Consider the following 14,525-nt stretch of genomic DNA (forward strand, 5'->3'; position numbering starts at 1 on the left):
AATTTTTTAAAGAGTTTTCTGCCTTTTTGTTTTCACATCTTCTAGATTTTAAAACTACAACACCAATAATAATGCAATACCTGTACGTTGTAACTTTACATCAATTATTTCTCATTCTCCCAACAATGTAGAGGATCCCCCATGTCATGGAGGAGGAAACGGAGGCTCAAATGAATATACGAATTTGAACTCAGTCCAGCTGGATCCAAAACAAGGATTTTCCCACCATAACACACTATTCCCTCCCCCAAAACTTAGGATTTGAAGTGAACCATGTGGATGGAAGAGTGCTAAATTTAAACTCACATGATGACCTATGTGCAGAGGTCAGAAGGTCACCTAAGAAAAAGGAGGCGGCCTACAGGCACCAGCTAACAGTATAAAAATTTTGTGTGTGCCACATGTATAACCACCCAAACTGGTTCATTTCACCTTCTGAGTAATTCGCAGAAGTGGATGCTATTTTTGCCCTCATTTGAGCAAGGAAGCTGAGGTTTGGAGAGGTGAAAGACTTAGACAAGTATCTTCAGCTAGTGAGTGGCAGGATGAAGTTTGTGTGCCTCTCTAAAACCCTGAAAGGTTAATCAGTGTCTGAACATTAGTACACACCCATGGTTCTCAACTTGATTGATCTGAGGGTTAACTGATAAGGTTTCTACATTGCCAGTCTTCAGGCCCCAGCTCTGAAATTCCTATCTGAGCAGAATTACAGGAGAGAAAACAGATTGAGCACTTAACGGAATGCTTGGACCTCCCACAGTTCTTGGTAAATAATCACTACCACTGTTACATAAGCTCACATCTGTACAATGGCTACGAATTACTAGACATATAGTGCAGTTGAGGAAGCTAAGTTCAGTGTCAATCAACTGACAGACTGCATGGCCAGCACATGATCCCAAGATTGTCGCACTTGAGCGTTTACACCCATCCCCCAACCCCTGGCTTGGAGGAAATGGATGAGCCGCTGCAGACGTCTACGGAGCCATGCTGAAGATGAGAGGGGAGGTCCAGGGCTTCAGCCTGTCATTTGCAAGGCACTGATCCTGTGCTCTCTTAGTCTTAAATCTGTTTTTAAAAGGAAAACCTATAAGGACTTCCCTTGCAGTCCCGTGGATAAGACTTCCTGCTTCGAATGTAGGAGGCACGGCTTTGATTCATGTCAGAGAACTTAAGATCCCACATACCTTGGAACATGGTCATAAAAACTAAAATAAAATATTTTCTTTAATGAATAAAAGAAGACAAATAATTAACAAGTAAATTGTAACCCTCAAGTTGGTGAAATTCCTTTTGTGATTTACTTGCTCTAACCAGGTTCTTAAAACTCAACATTCAGAAAATTAAGATCATGGCATCTGGTCCCATCACTTCATGGCAAATAGATGGGGAAAGACTGAGAGACTTTATTTTGGGGGGCTCCAAAATCACCGCAGATGGTGACTGCAGCTGTGAAATTGAAAGACGCTTACTCCTTAGAAGAAAAGCTATGACCAATCTAGATAGCATATTCAAAACCAGAGACATTACTTTGCCAACAAAGGTCTGTCTAGTCAGAACTAAGGCTTTTCCATTAGTCATGTATGGATATGAGAGGTGGACTATAAAGAAAGCTGAGCGCTGAAGAATTGATGCTTTTGAACTGTGGTGTTGGAGAAGACTCTTGAGAGTCCCTTGGACTGCAAGGAGATCCAATCAGTCCATCCTAAAGGAAATCAGTCCTGAATATTCATTGGAAGGATTGATGCTGAAGCTGAAACTCCAATACTCTGGCCACTTGATGTGAAGAACAGACTCATTGGAAAAGACCCTGATGCTGAAAAAGATTGAAGGTGGGAGAAGGGGACAACAGAGGATGAGATGGTTGGATGGCACCATCAACTCCATGGACATGAGTTTGAGTAAGCTCCAAGAGTTGGTGATGGACAGGGAAGCCTGGTGTGCTGCAGTCCATGGGGTCACAAAGAGTTGGACATGACTGAGTGACTGAGAGACTGAACTGAATTCAACCAGTTTTCTTGTTTCCACCTTGAGCTATGTGTCTGTGTGATTTTAACATCAAAATGAACAGTGTACTTGGTTATTATTCCTGAGGAAGCTGGAAAGCCTGGATGTGTTGCGGTTCAGCATGACATGGCAGAGCTGTTCCCTGCCCAGGACAGGCAGAGGACAGCCTAGTTTGACTTAAACACCAAGAGGTTTCCACTTTTCCTGAATCACAGCTCCTATTGATGGCCTGCTCCAGAGACTCCTGGCTACTAACTAGCAAAAAACAGATTTGAACCTGAAAGTTTCCGTAAGAAAGCTGGGAATGACTAACCCTCCTATCCACCAACTGCAGTAACTGGACTAACCTCAGGACATTAGTCAAGGACAAATACTGACAGTGAAACAAAAATCCCCTGAACAAGCATGTTCTGTGGTTGGTTACTTCTCTATGGAGTTATGTACAACTGATCCACAGGCCAGGTGGCTGCAGGCCAGGGAGTCTCCTGTGTGGAATCAACAGGGCCCCTCCTGCCCCTTTCTCAAGTTGGCCTTGGCACTGGCCCTAGAGTCTTGAAGAGAGTGGTGGGGGAAAAAAAGATTGCATTCCAAGCCAGCTGTTTCATCTCCTCCAGGCCATGCAGGGAAAGACTCAGCCAATTCTCTAATAAAAGTTTTTAATGGCTGGGGTTTTATTAATAAGTTTTTGATTTTCGTTTTGGTACTGAGATGACTAGACAGTCATGAGCAGGTAGAAGAGTTTACATCAACTGGCCCTGAAGTGTCTATTGCAAAATTTACTGAGTGATGGTATTTCCCCCTCTACTTCCACAAAAGTAACTACTGCAAACCGGAACCCATCCCACTGATCTAGAAAGGAAGAAATTGAAGTAATTATTGGGCTGTGATGCCAATATTCATGTCGCCAACTTAGCTTTTTAAATATTTTCTTGAAGATATGAGTGCAATCAAGGTGAAAGTCCTTCAAGTTCCTGCTTCACCCTATGCCCATCCCCAGGAACCATTTTTTGGGAACCATTCTTTTGGTATCTCTTGTTATTGTCCAGTCACTCAATCATGTCCAACTCTTTGTGACCCCATGGACTGCAGCATGCCAGGCTTCCCTGTCCTTCACCTTCTCCCAGAGTTTGCCCAATCTCTTGTCCATTGAGTCAGTGATGCTATCTTACCATCTCATCCTTTGTTGTTCCCTTCTCCTCCTGCCTTCAATCTTTTCCAGCATCAGGGTCTTTTCCAATGAGTTGGCTCTTCCCATCAGATGGCCAAAGTATTGGAGCTTCAGCTTTAGTCACTCCAGTGAATATTCAGGACTGATTTCCTTTAGGATTGACTGTTTTGGTCTCTTTGCTGTCCAAGGGACTCTCAAGAGTCTTCTCCAGCACCACATTTCAAAAGCATCAATTTTTCAGCACGTAGCCTTCTTTATGGTCCAACTCTCACATCTGTACATGACTACTAAAAAAGCCATAGCTTTGAATATATGAACCTTTGTCAGCAATGTGATGTCTCTACTTTTTAATACACTGTCTAGGTCTGTCATAGCTTTTCTTCCAAGGAGCAAGGATCTTTTAAATTCATAGCTGCAGGGTGTTTCATACCCTAAGAACAAATGTCAAGAGCCATTAAAATTCTTTTATTAAGATAAGATATACATAACATAAAATTTACCATTCCAACCATATTCAGCTGTACAGTTTAGTGGCATTAAGTACTTTCAAACTGTTGTGCTACCATCCTTACTATCTAAGAGCCACTATATTTTTTAAATTGAAGTATAATTGGTTTACAGTGTTGTGTCAGTTTCTGGTGTATAGCAAAGTAACTCATATATATGTGTGTATATATATATCCTTTCATATTCTTTTCCATTATGCTTTGTCACAGGATATTGAATATATTTCCCTGTGCTATACAGTAGGGCCTTATTGTTTATCTATTTTCTATATAGTAGTTTGTAGCATGAGGCAGTTTTAAAGTGTTCTCCCTACTTTATCTCATTTATCTCATTGGCAAACACATTTTTTAGTCTAGGGCAGGCACAGCAGGTGTTACGAAGACATTTAGGACAACAAAGTTAAGAAAGGTGAAGTGACTGAGCTAGGACTACCCAGCTACTGTCTCTGCATGCAACCCTAGTAACTCCTTCTTTTAAAAAACATCAAAAGATGGGAGGATTATTTTTTCCTCCCATCAAATATTTTTTTCCCTTTTAAAAGAAGTCACTCCTCACTTTCTGCAAGGGAAATTCATTCCGTCCCCTCCCCCCCACAACCCAGTGCAAAAAGGATTTCAAGAATGTCCATGGTAGCAACAGTTATACACTTTCATTTTAAAAATTTGGCAATGACTTTTTTCCTCAAAGCTATTTGTAAAAATAATTACAATATACCCATTCTCAGTAGGACAGCCAGTGTGCAGACACAGATAAGCCCAGGTGAGACAGCCAAGCAGGCAAAGTGCGTATTTGGTGTTTTCCCTGGATAGGACATTGTCTCTTCCTCAAAAAGTGTTCTCACTTGGATTCCTACAGAATCCAGTTCTCAACAGACCCTGAAACAAAATGATATATTAGGAGGGTTAACACAGTTTCTTCTTTACCTTTCTTGTGATATTCTATCCAAAAGGAAAAGCAAACATGTATTTGCACTGACTTTAAATTTGCACAAATGATTTGTATCTTTGTATACACATTTGTGTGTGTGTTCTATAATTTTTCATCTAACTTTATCATATAGCTATTTCTACATCAGTAACTTATGAACTGCCTCTGTCCTTTATTATTACTCAGTGCCTCTCAGCTAGAGTTTAACGCTTCCTGGGACACAGCGCATTTTACCCAGTGTTTCTGCAAACACACTGGGATTTCTCAGGAGAAGAATTTGAAGAGAAAAATGGCATGTTGAACCTGAGCTTGACCCCGAGAGCCAAGCTATTTGTTTCCCCCAATAGGCAGGAACAGTTAGCTAGTGAGAAAAAGGCCAGATTTTAGGAATGGGTCTCCTGCCACAGGGGTTAGGCATGTTATAAACTCTCCAAATCAGACTTTTTTTTTTTTTTCTACTGCCTCTCTAAAAATATTCAAAAGGAGATTAAGTCAAAAGAGCCCTGATAATAGTCATTCCAACAAACACCTTGAAGTGAAGTGAAAGTCATTCAGTCGTGTCCGACTCTTTGTGACCCCATGGACTATACAGCCCAGAATTCTCCAGGCCATAATATTGGAGTAGGTAGCTGTTCCCTTTTCCAGGGTATCTTCCCAACTGAGGGGTTGAACCCAGGTTTCCATCATTGCAGGCAGATTCTTTACCAGCTGAGCCAGCAGGGAAGTCCAAGAATACTGGAGCGGGTAGCCTATCCCTTCCCCAGGGGATCTTCCCAACCCAGGAATCAAATCAGGGTTTCCTGCATTGCAGGCGTATTCTTTACCAACTGAGCCACCAGAGAAGCCCTTAGAGGTGTTGATAAAATCTATATTCACTCATATTAAACATTAATAAACTGCCCAATGATTATGTTTCACAGAACAAAAAGAGAGGGTTATGAAGAAACACCAAAACTGGGTTATATAGTTAACTTTTTGGTGATTTACAACATTATGATACAAACTTTCAGTTTCTGAGAGAATGAGTCACCCTTCATCTGACACAACATGTTGTCAGGGCTCTGAATATGCCAACTCAAAATATTCCACTTTGTCCTACGGATTATTTTGAGTTGGATGCAAATGAGGATTAACAGATACAAAAAGAAGCCTTTTGTGGTATTCCTTACCTGATTTAAAGTAGAAACTTCTGAGAAATGAAGATAGCCATGAATCCTTCTCCAGGGGAAGTCTATGACCATGAAAAAGACAAAAAGTCTGCACCAACATGGACCTGCATGAACAAATTAGAGATGGGAAAGACTAGAGATCTCTTTAAGAAAATTAGAGGTACCAAGGGAATATGTCATGCAAAGATGAGCTCAATAAAGGACAGAAATGGTATGGACCTAACAGAGCAGAAGATATTAAGAAGATGTGGCAAGAATACACAGAAGAACTGTACAAAAAAATCTTAATGACGCAGATAACCACAATGATGTGATCACTCACCTAGAGCCAGACATCCTGGAGTCCGAAGTCAAGTGGGCCTTAGGAAGCATCACTTCGAACAAAGCTAGTGGAGGTGATGGAATTCCAGCTGAGCTATTTCAAATCCTGAAAGATGATGCTGTGAAAGTGCTCTACTCCATATGTCAGCAAATTTGGAAAACTCAGCAGTGGCCACAGGACTGGAAAAAGTCAATTTTCATTCCAATCCCAAAGAAAGGCAGTGCCAAACAATGTTCAAACTACCGCACAATTGCACTCATCTCATAGGCTAGCAAATTAATGCTCAAAATTCTCCAAGCCAGACTTTGACAGTATGTCAACCAAGAACTTCCAGATGTACAAGCTGGATTTAGAAAAGACAGAGGAACCACAGATCAAATTGCCAATATCTGTTGAATCATGGAAAAAGCAAGACAGTTCCAGAAAAACATCTAATTCTGTCTCATTGACTACGCTAAAGCCTTTGACTGTGTGGATCACAGCAAACTGTGGAAAATTCTTCAAGAGATGGGAATACCAGACCACCTGACCTGCCTCCTGAGAACTCTGTAGCCAGGTCAACAAGCAACAGCTGAAACTGGACATCAAACAACAGACTGGCTCCAAATAGGGAAAGGAATACATCAAGGTTGTATATTGTCACTTGCTTACTTAACTTATATGCAGAGTACATCATGCAAAATATCAAACTGGGTGAAGCACAAGCTGGAGTCAAGATTCCTAGGAGAAATATCAGTAACCTGATACGCAGATGATACCACCCTTATGGCAGAAAGCAAAGAAAAACTAAACAGCCTCTTGTTGAAAGTGAAAAAGGAGAGTGAAAACACTGGCTTAAAACTCAACATTCAGAAAATTAAGATCATGTAATCAGGTCCCATCACTTCATGGCAAATAGATGGGGAAACAATGGAAACAGTGACAGACTTTATTTTGGGGGGCTCCAAAATCACTGCAGATGGTGACTGCAGCCATGAAATTAAAAGATGATTGCTCCTTGGAAGAAAAGCTATGACTAACCTAGACAGCATATTAAAAAACAGAGACATTACTTTACCAACAAAGGTCCATCTAGTCAAAGCTAATTCCAAAGAATAGCAAGAAGAGATAAGAAAGCCTTCCTCAGTGATCAATGCAAAGAAATAGAGGAAAACAACAGAATGGGAAAGACTAGAGATCTCTTCAAGAAAATTAGAGATACCAAGGGAACATTTCATGCAAAGATGGGCTCAATAAAGGACAGAAATGGTATGGACCTAACAGAAGCAGAAGATATTAAGAAGAGGTGGCAGAAATACACAGAAGAAATGTACAAAAAAGATCTTCATGCTCCAGATAATCACGATGGTGTGATCACTCACCTAGAGCGAGACATCCTGGAATGTGAAGTCAAGTGGGCCTTAGAAAGCATCACTACGAACAAAGCTAGTGGAGGTGATGAAATTCCAGTTGAGCTATTTCTAATCCTGAAAGATGATGCTGTGAAAGTGCTACACTTAATATGCCAGCAAATCTGGAAAACTCAGCAGTGGCCTCAGGACTGGAAAAGGTCAGTTTTCATTTCAATCCCAAAGAAAAGCAATGCAAAAGAATGCTCAAACTACCGCACAATTGCACTCATCTCACACGCTAGTAAAGTAATACTCAAAATTCTGCAAGCCAGGCTTCAACAATACGTGAACCGTGAATTTCCAGATGGTTTTAGAAAAGGCAGAGGAACCAGAGATCAAATTGCCAACATCCGCTGGATCATGGAAAAAGCAAGAGAGTTCCAGAAAAATATCTATTTCTGCTTTATTGACTATGCCAAAGCCTTTGACTGTGTGGATCACAAGAAAGTGTGGAAAATTCTGAAAGAGATGGGAATACCAGACCACCTAACCTGCCTCTTGAGAAACATATATGCAAGTCAGGAAGCAACAGTTAGAACTGGACAGGGAACAACAGACTGGTTCCAAGTGGGAAAAGGAGTACATCCAGGCTGTATATTGTCACCCTGCTTATTTAACTTCTATGCAGAGTACATCATGAGAAACACTGGGCTGGAAGAAACACAAGCTGGAATCAAGTTTGCCGGGAGAAATCTCAATAACCTCAGATATGCAGATGACACCACTCTTCTGGCAGAAAGTGAAGAGGAACTCAAAAGCCTCTTGATGAAAGTGAAAGAGGAGAGTGAAAAAGTTGACTTAAAGCTCAACATTCAGAAAACTAAGATCATGGCATCTGGTCCCATTACTTCATGGGAAATAGATGGAAAACAGTGGAAACAGTGTCAGACTTTATTTTGGGGGGCTCCAAAATCACTGCAGATGGTGATTTCAACCATGAAATTAAAAGACACTTACTCCTTGGAAGGAAAGTTATGACCAACCTAGACAGCATATTGAAAAGCAAAGACACTACTTTGCCAACAAAGGTCCATCTAGTCAAGGCTATGGTTTTTCCAGTGGTCATGTATGGATGTGAGAGTTGGACTGTGAAGAAAGCTGAGTGCTGAAGAATTGATGCTTTTGAACTGTGGTGTTGGAGAAGACTCTTGAGAGTCCCTTGGACTGCAAGGAGATCCAACCAGTCCATTCTGAAGGAGATCAACCCTGGGTATTCTTTGGAAGGAATGATGCTAAAGCTGAAACTCCAGTACTTTGGCTACCTCATGCAAACATCTGACTCATTGGAAAAGACTCTGATGCTAGGAGGGATTGAGTGCAGGAGAAGAAGGGGACGACAGAGGATGAGATGGCTGGATGGCCTCACTGACTCGATGGACGTGAGTCTGAGTGAACTCCAGGAGTTGGTGATGGACAGAGAGGCCTGGCATGCTGCGATTCATGGGGTCGTAAAGAGTTGAACACAACTGAGCGACAGAACTGAACTGAACTGAGTCAAAGCTATGGTTTTTCCAGTAGTCATGTATGGATGTGAGAACTGAACCATAAAGAAAGCTGAGGGCTGAAGAATTGATGCTTTTGAACTGTGGTGTTGGAGAAGACTCTTGAGAGTCCCTTGGACTGCTAGGAGATCCAACCAACCCATCCTAAAGGAAATATGTTCTGAATATTCATTGGAAGGACTGATGCTGAAGCTGAAACTCCAATACTTTGGTCACCTGATGCAATGAACTGACTCATTGGAAAAGACTCTGATGCTGGGAAAGACTGAAGGCAGGAGGAGAAGGGGACAACAGAGGATGAGATGGTGGGATGGCATCACCGACTCGACAGACATAAGTTTAAGCAAGCTCCAGGAGTTGGTGTTGAAGACGGAAGCCTGGCGTGCTGCATCCAGGGATCACAAAGAGTCAGACACGACTAAGTGACTGAACTGAACTGAAAGTATCACACTTGGAAACCTAAAGCCCTTTAGGGTTGTAACTTCTGTGCATATTTATTGTTCTTTGATAAGATACTATACAAACTCAAATTCTAACCACCCTTTCAGTGCCCCATCCTGAGAGTTCTCGCACTTGATGTGGTTTGCGTGCATGATAAACTGTTTTTCTCTTGTATATCTGTCTTTTGTCAGTCTAATTTTCAGGGTCTCAGGCAAAGAGCTTAATGGGGTAGAGAGAAAAAGGTTTTCCTCCTCTACAGAGCCAAGAGCTATCCCAGTGACAGAGCAGAGGAGGGGCAAATTATTGCCAGGCCCATGGTCTCTTCTCATTTCTCACTCTCTTTTGTGCAAGGGTGATGAATGAACTTTTCCTGGTGGCTCAGAATTTCAGCTAAATCTCCACAGTTAAAGGAACTGTATCCCCATATATTAAAGATGAAAGGCTAGCCACATTCTGGTGGGAGTAATAAAAGACAGTGAATTAATCATAGCTTTTACTTTGTACTTTTTGATGGCTTGATGTTTTGAGGCCTTGCTCATCCTGAGAGGCTGCCCTCCCCAAGGATCTCATTCCTAGAAAGAGCAAACACAGTGCTTGCTAGCAAGCCTTTCATATGCAAATCAACCCATCCAGAGTCCCTACTCCCAACCGCCTTCTTCATCAAGACTTGATGCACTGGCCCACTATACCCCTGCCTGATCAGTCTAGAGACAGGTACCAGACAACTAGGGGCACCCCCTACATCCCAGAGCCCATTGAAATGATGCAGACTAACTCAGCATAAGCCTGATTACCGTGCCTGGTCGATTCCTTACCACAGAAACCACCATGAGAGCTCTTGCCCACATTTGCCCTTCACATCATCTGCCTCCTGATCAAATAAATGGTTCTTCCCTTGCAGTCCTGCTTCATGTGCCCTCCTGGATGTGTGAGTATAAACTTCCTCAAGACGGTCATTTCTATGTCAGTATGTATCACTAACCAGTGAATTTGCTCAGTCATGTCCAACTCTTTGCAATCCCATGGACTGTAGCCTACCAGGCTCCTCCATCCATGGAATTCTCCAGGCAAGAATACTGGAGTGGGTTGCCATTTCCTTCTCCAGGGCATCTTCCTGACACAGGGATTGAACCCAGGTCTCCTACATTGCAGACAGACACTTTTACCGTCTGAGCCACCAGGAAAGCCCTATTTATCACTATATCTGCCTAAAGCAAATCCCAGGAACCCTGACAACAGAAAGCCTCACCTGGGTTTTTTGACACTTTCCACCGCATCCTGCATAGCCTACAAGAACAGAAGATGGAGTTCCTTGAGAGAATCAGGGCAAAAGGAGCACTGAAATTTAAGTGAGACTGGGTCTGGTGGCAGAGGAAGCATAGCCATGCTAATCTACAGTGTCCTAGTGAGGAGGGAAAAGAGAAAACACACCTACTGCAACATTTTGGAACTAAACACTTAACCTGTGGGATCTGAGACGATCTCCAGGTAGGTGGTTCAGTTCAGTTCAGTCGCTCAGTCGTGTCCAACTCTTTGCGACCCCATGAATCGCAGCATGCCAGGCCTCCCTGTCCATCGCCAACTCCCGGAGGTCACTCAGACTCACATCCATCGAGTCAGTGATGCCATCCAGCCATCTCATCCTTGGGCGTCCCCTTGTTCTCCTGCCCCCAATCCCTCCCAGCATCAGAGTCTTTTCCAATGAGTCAACTCTTCGCATGAGGTGGCCAAAGTACTGGAGTTTCAGCTTTAGCATCATTCCTTGCAAAGAAATCCCAGGGCTGATCTCCTTCAGAATGGACTGGTTGGATCTCCTTGCAGTCCAAGGGACTCTCAAGAGTCTTCTCCAACACCACAGTTCAAAAGCATCAATTCTTCCGCACTCAGCCTTCTTCACAGTCCAACTCTCACATCGATACATGACCACAGGAAAAACCATAGCCTTGACTAGACGGACCTTAGTCGGCAAAGTAATGTCTCTGCTTTTGAATATGCTGTCTAGGTTGGTCATAACTTTCCTTCCAAGGAGTAAGCGTCTTTTAATTTCATGGCTGCAATCACCATCTGCAGTGATTTTGGAGCCCCCAAAAATAAAGTCTGACACTGTTTCCCCATCTATTTCCCATGAAGTGATGGGACCAGATGCCATGATCTTTGTTTTCTGAATGTTGAGCTTTAGGCCAACTTTTTCACTCTCCTCTTTCACTTTCATCAAGAGGCTTTTGAGTTCCTCTTCACTTTCTGCCATAAGGGTGGTGTCATCTGCATATCTGAGGTTATTGATATTTCCCTCAGCAACCTTGATTCCAGCTTGTGTTTCTTCCAGTCCAGCGTTTCTCATGATGTACTCTGCATAGAAGTTAAATAAGCAGGGTGACAATATACAGCCTTGACGTACTCCTTTTCCTATTTGGAACCAGTCTGTTGTTCCCTGTCCAGTTCTAACTGTTGCTTCCTGACCTGCATACAGATTTCTCAAGAGGCAGGTTAGGTGGTCTGGTATTCCCATCTCTTTCAGAATTTTCCACACTTTCTTGTGATCCACACAGTCAAAGGCTTATCATAGTCAATGAAGCAGAAATAGATGTTTTTCTGGAACTCTCTTGCTTTTTTGATGATCCAGCAGATGTTGGCAATTTGATCTCTGGTTCCTCTGCCTTTTCTAAAACCAGCTTGAATATCAGGGAGTTCACGGTTCACATATTGTTGAAGCCTGGCTTGCAGAATTTTGAGCATTACTTTACTGGCATGTGAGATGAGCGCAATTGTGCGGTAGTTTGAGCATTCTTTTGCATTGCTTTTCTTTGGAATTGGAATGAACACTGACCTTTTCCAGTCCTGTGGCCACTGCTGAGTGTTCCAAATTTGCTGGCATATTGAGTGCAGCACTTTCACAGCATCATCTTTCAGGATTAGAAATAGCTCAACTGGAATTCCATCACCTCCACTAGCTTTGTTCATAGTGATGCTTTCTAAGGCCTACTTGACTTCACATTCCAAGATGTCTGGCTCTAGATTAGTGATCACATCATCATGATTATCTGGGTCGTGAAGATCTTTTTTGTACAGTTCTTCTGTGTATTCTTGCCACCTCTTCTTAATATCTTCTGCTTCTGTTAGGTCCATACCATTTCTGTCCTTTATTGAGCCCATCTTTGCATGAAATGTTCCCTTGGTATCTCTAATTTTCTTGAAGAGATCTCTAGTCTTTCCCAGTCTGTTCTTTTCCTCTATTTCTTTGCATTGATTGCTGAAGAAGGCTTTCTTATCTCTTCTTGCTATTCTTTGGAACTCTGCATTCAGATGCTTATATCTTTCCTTTTCTCCTTTGCTTTTTGCTTCTCTTCTTTTCACAGCTATTTGTAAGGCCTCCCCAGACAGCCGTTTTGCTTTTTTGCATTTCCTTTCCATGGGAATGGTCTTGGTCCCTGTCTCCTGTACAATATCATGAACCTCATTCCATAGTTCATTAGGCACTCTATCTATCAGATCTAGGACCTTCAATCTATTTCTCACTTCCACTGTATAATCATAAGGGATTTGATTTACATCATATCTGAATGGTCTAGTGGTTTTCCCTATTTTCTTCAATTTGAGTGTGAATTTGGTAATAAGGAGTTCGTGATCTGAGCCACAGTCAGCTCCTGGTCTTGTTTTTGTTGACTGTATAGAGCTTCTCCATTGTTGGCTGCAAAGAACAGAATCAATCTGATTTGGGTGTTGATCATCAGGTGATGTCCATGTGTAGAGTCTTCTCTTGTGTCGTTGGAAGAGGGTGTTTGCTATGACCAGTGCATTTTCTTGGCAAAACTCTATTAGTCTTTGCACTGCTTCATTCCACATTCCAAGGCCAAATTTGCCTGTTACTCCAGGTGTTTCTTGACTTCCTACTTTTGCATTCGTGGTATCAGAAGTGAATTAAACGGTAGGACATCTGGTCAGTCTTTGTGGAGAACTGAATTAATTACTAATTGGTACTGTGAGAATAAAATACACAACAGAGTTAGAGAACAGTCTACAAACCATCGTCACTTCTGACATCAACTACAAGTTCAAGAGGTTCCCCAAACAACTGAAGGCCATTACACTCATAATTGGGAGCTCTCCAGGTGGCCCTAGTGGTAAAGAACTCACCTGCCAATGCAGGAGATGGAAGAGACACAGGTTCAATCCCCGGGTTGGGAAGAACCCCTGGAGGAGGGCATAGCAACCCACTCCAGTAATCTTGCCTGAAGACTCCCATGGACAGAGGAGTTTGGTGTGCTTCAGTCTGTGTGTTGGCAAAGAGTCACCACTGAAGCGACTTAGCAGGCATACACACATACACAGTCATAGTTATTATGGGGAAAGATATAGATTAAAGTTATTACTGGGAAAAGATACATATTAAATAAGCCAAGGGAAGAGATAAGTTGGGCAGAGTTCAGGAAGGTTGCAAAGCTGAGCTTCCAGTTGTCCTCTCCCCATGGAGTCATGGAGGGCAATTTTCCATCCCAGCAATGAGGTGTGATGACACACACTAAGTACTGCCAGTGAGGAAATCTCACAGAAGCCTTGGTGTCTAGTCTTTACTGGGATTCTGTGCCAGCTGCCTGCATGCTGACCTCAGTTTCTAGCCCCTGTGGAGGTTGAGCTGTTACCCTGTGTCCTAAATCCCCCAACATAAATCACATGTTAATACTTTCTGGGGAAGGACTTCCCTGGTGGTCCAATGGCTAGCATCCCGATCTTCCAAAGCAAGGGGCCTGGGGTTCAGTCCCTGATCAGGGAACTAGATCCCATATGCCACAACTGAGAACTCGCATGCTCCAACTAAAGATCTCACAAACTGAGAGTTCACACACCACAGTGAAGATGGAAGATCCCATGTGCCTCAAATAAGACCTGGTACAGCCAAATATATATATATATATACACAAGGGGTTGCAAAGAGTTGGACACGACTGAGTGACTGAACTGAACTGAACTGAATACACAGTAGATTATATGAGAAAACAATACAATTCTGAAGAGAGAAATCAAAGGTCTAAATAAATGGGAAAATGTCCCACATTCATGCATAAGAAGACTCAGCATTGTTAAGATGTCAGT

This window comes from Oryx dammah, unplaced genomic scaffold (genome assembly GCF_014754425.2).
Source record: "Oryx dammah isolate SB20612 unplaced genomic scaffold, SCBI_Odam_1.1 HiC_scaffold_27, whole genome shotgun sequence".
Lineage (NCBI taxonomy): Eukaryota > Metazoa > Chordata > Mammalia > Artiodactyla > Bovidae > Oryx > Oryx dammah.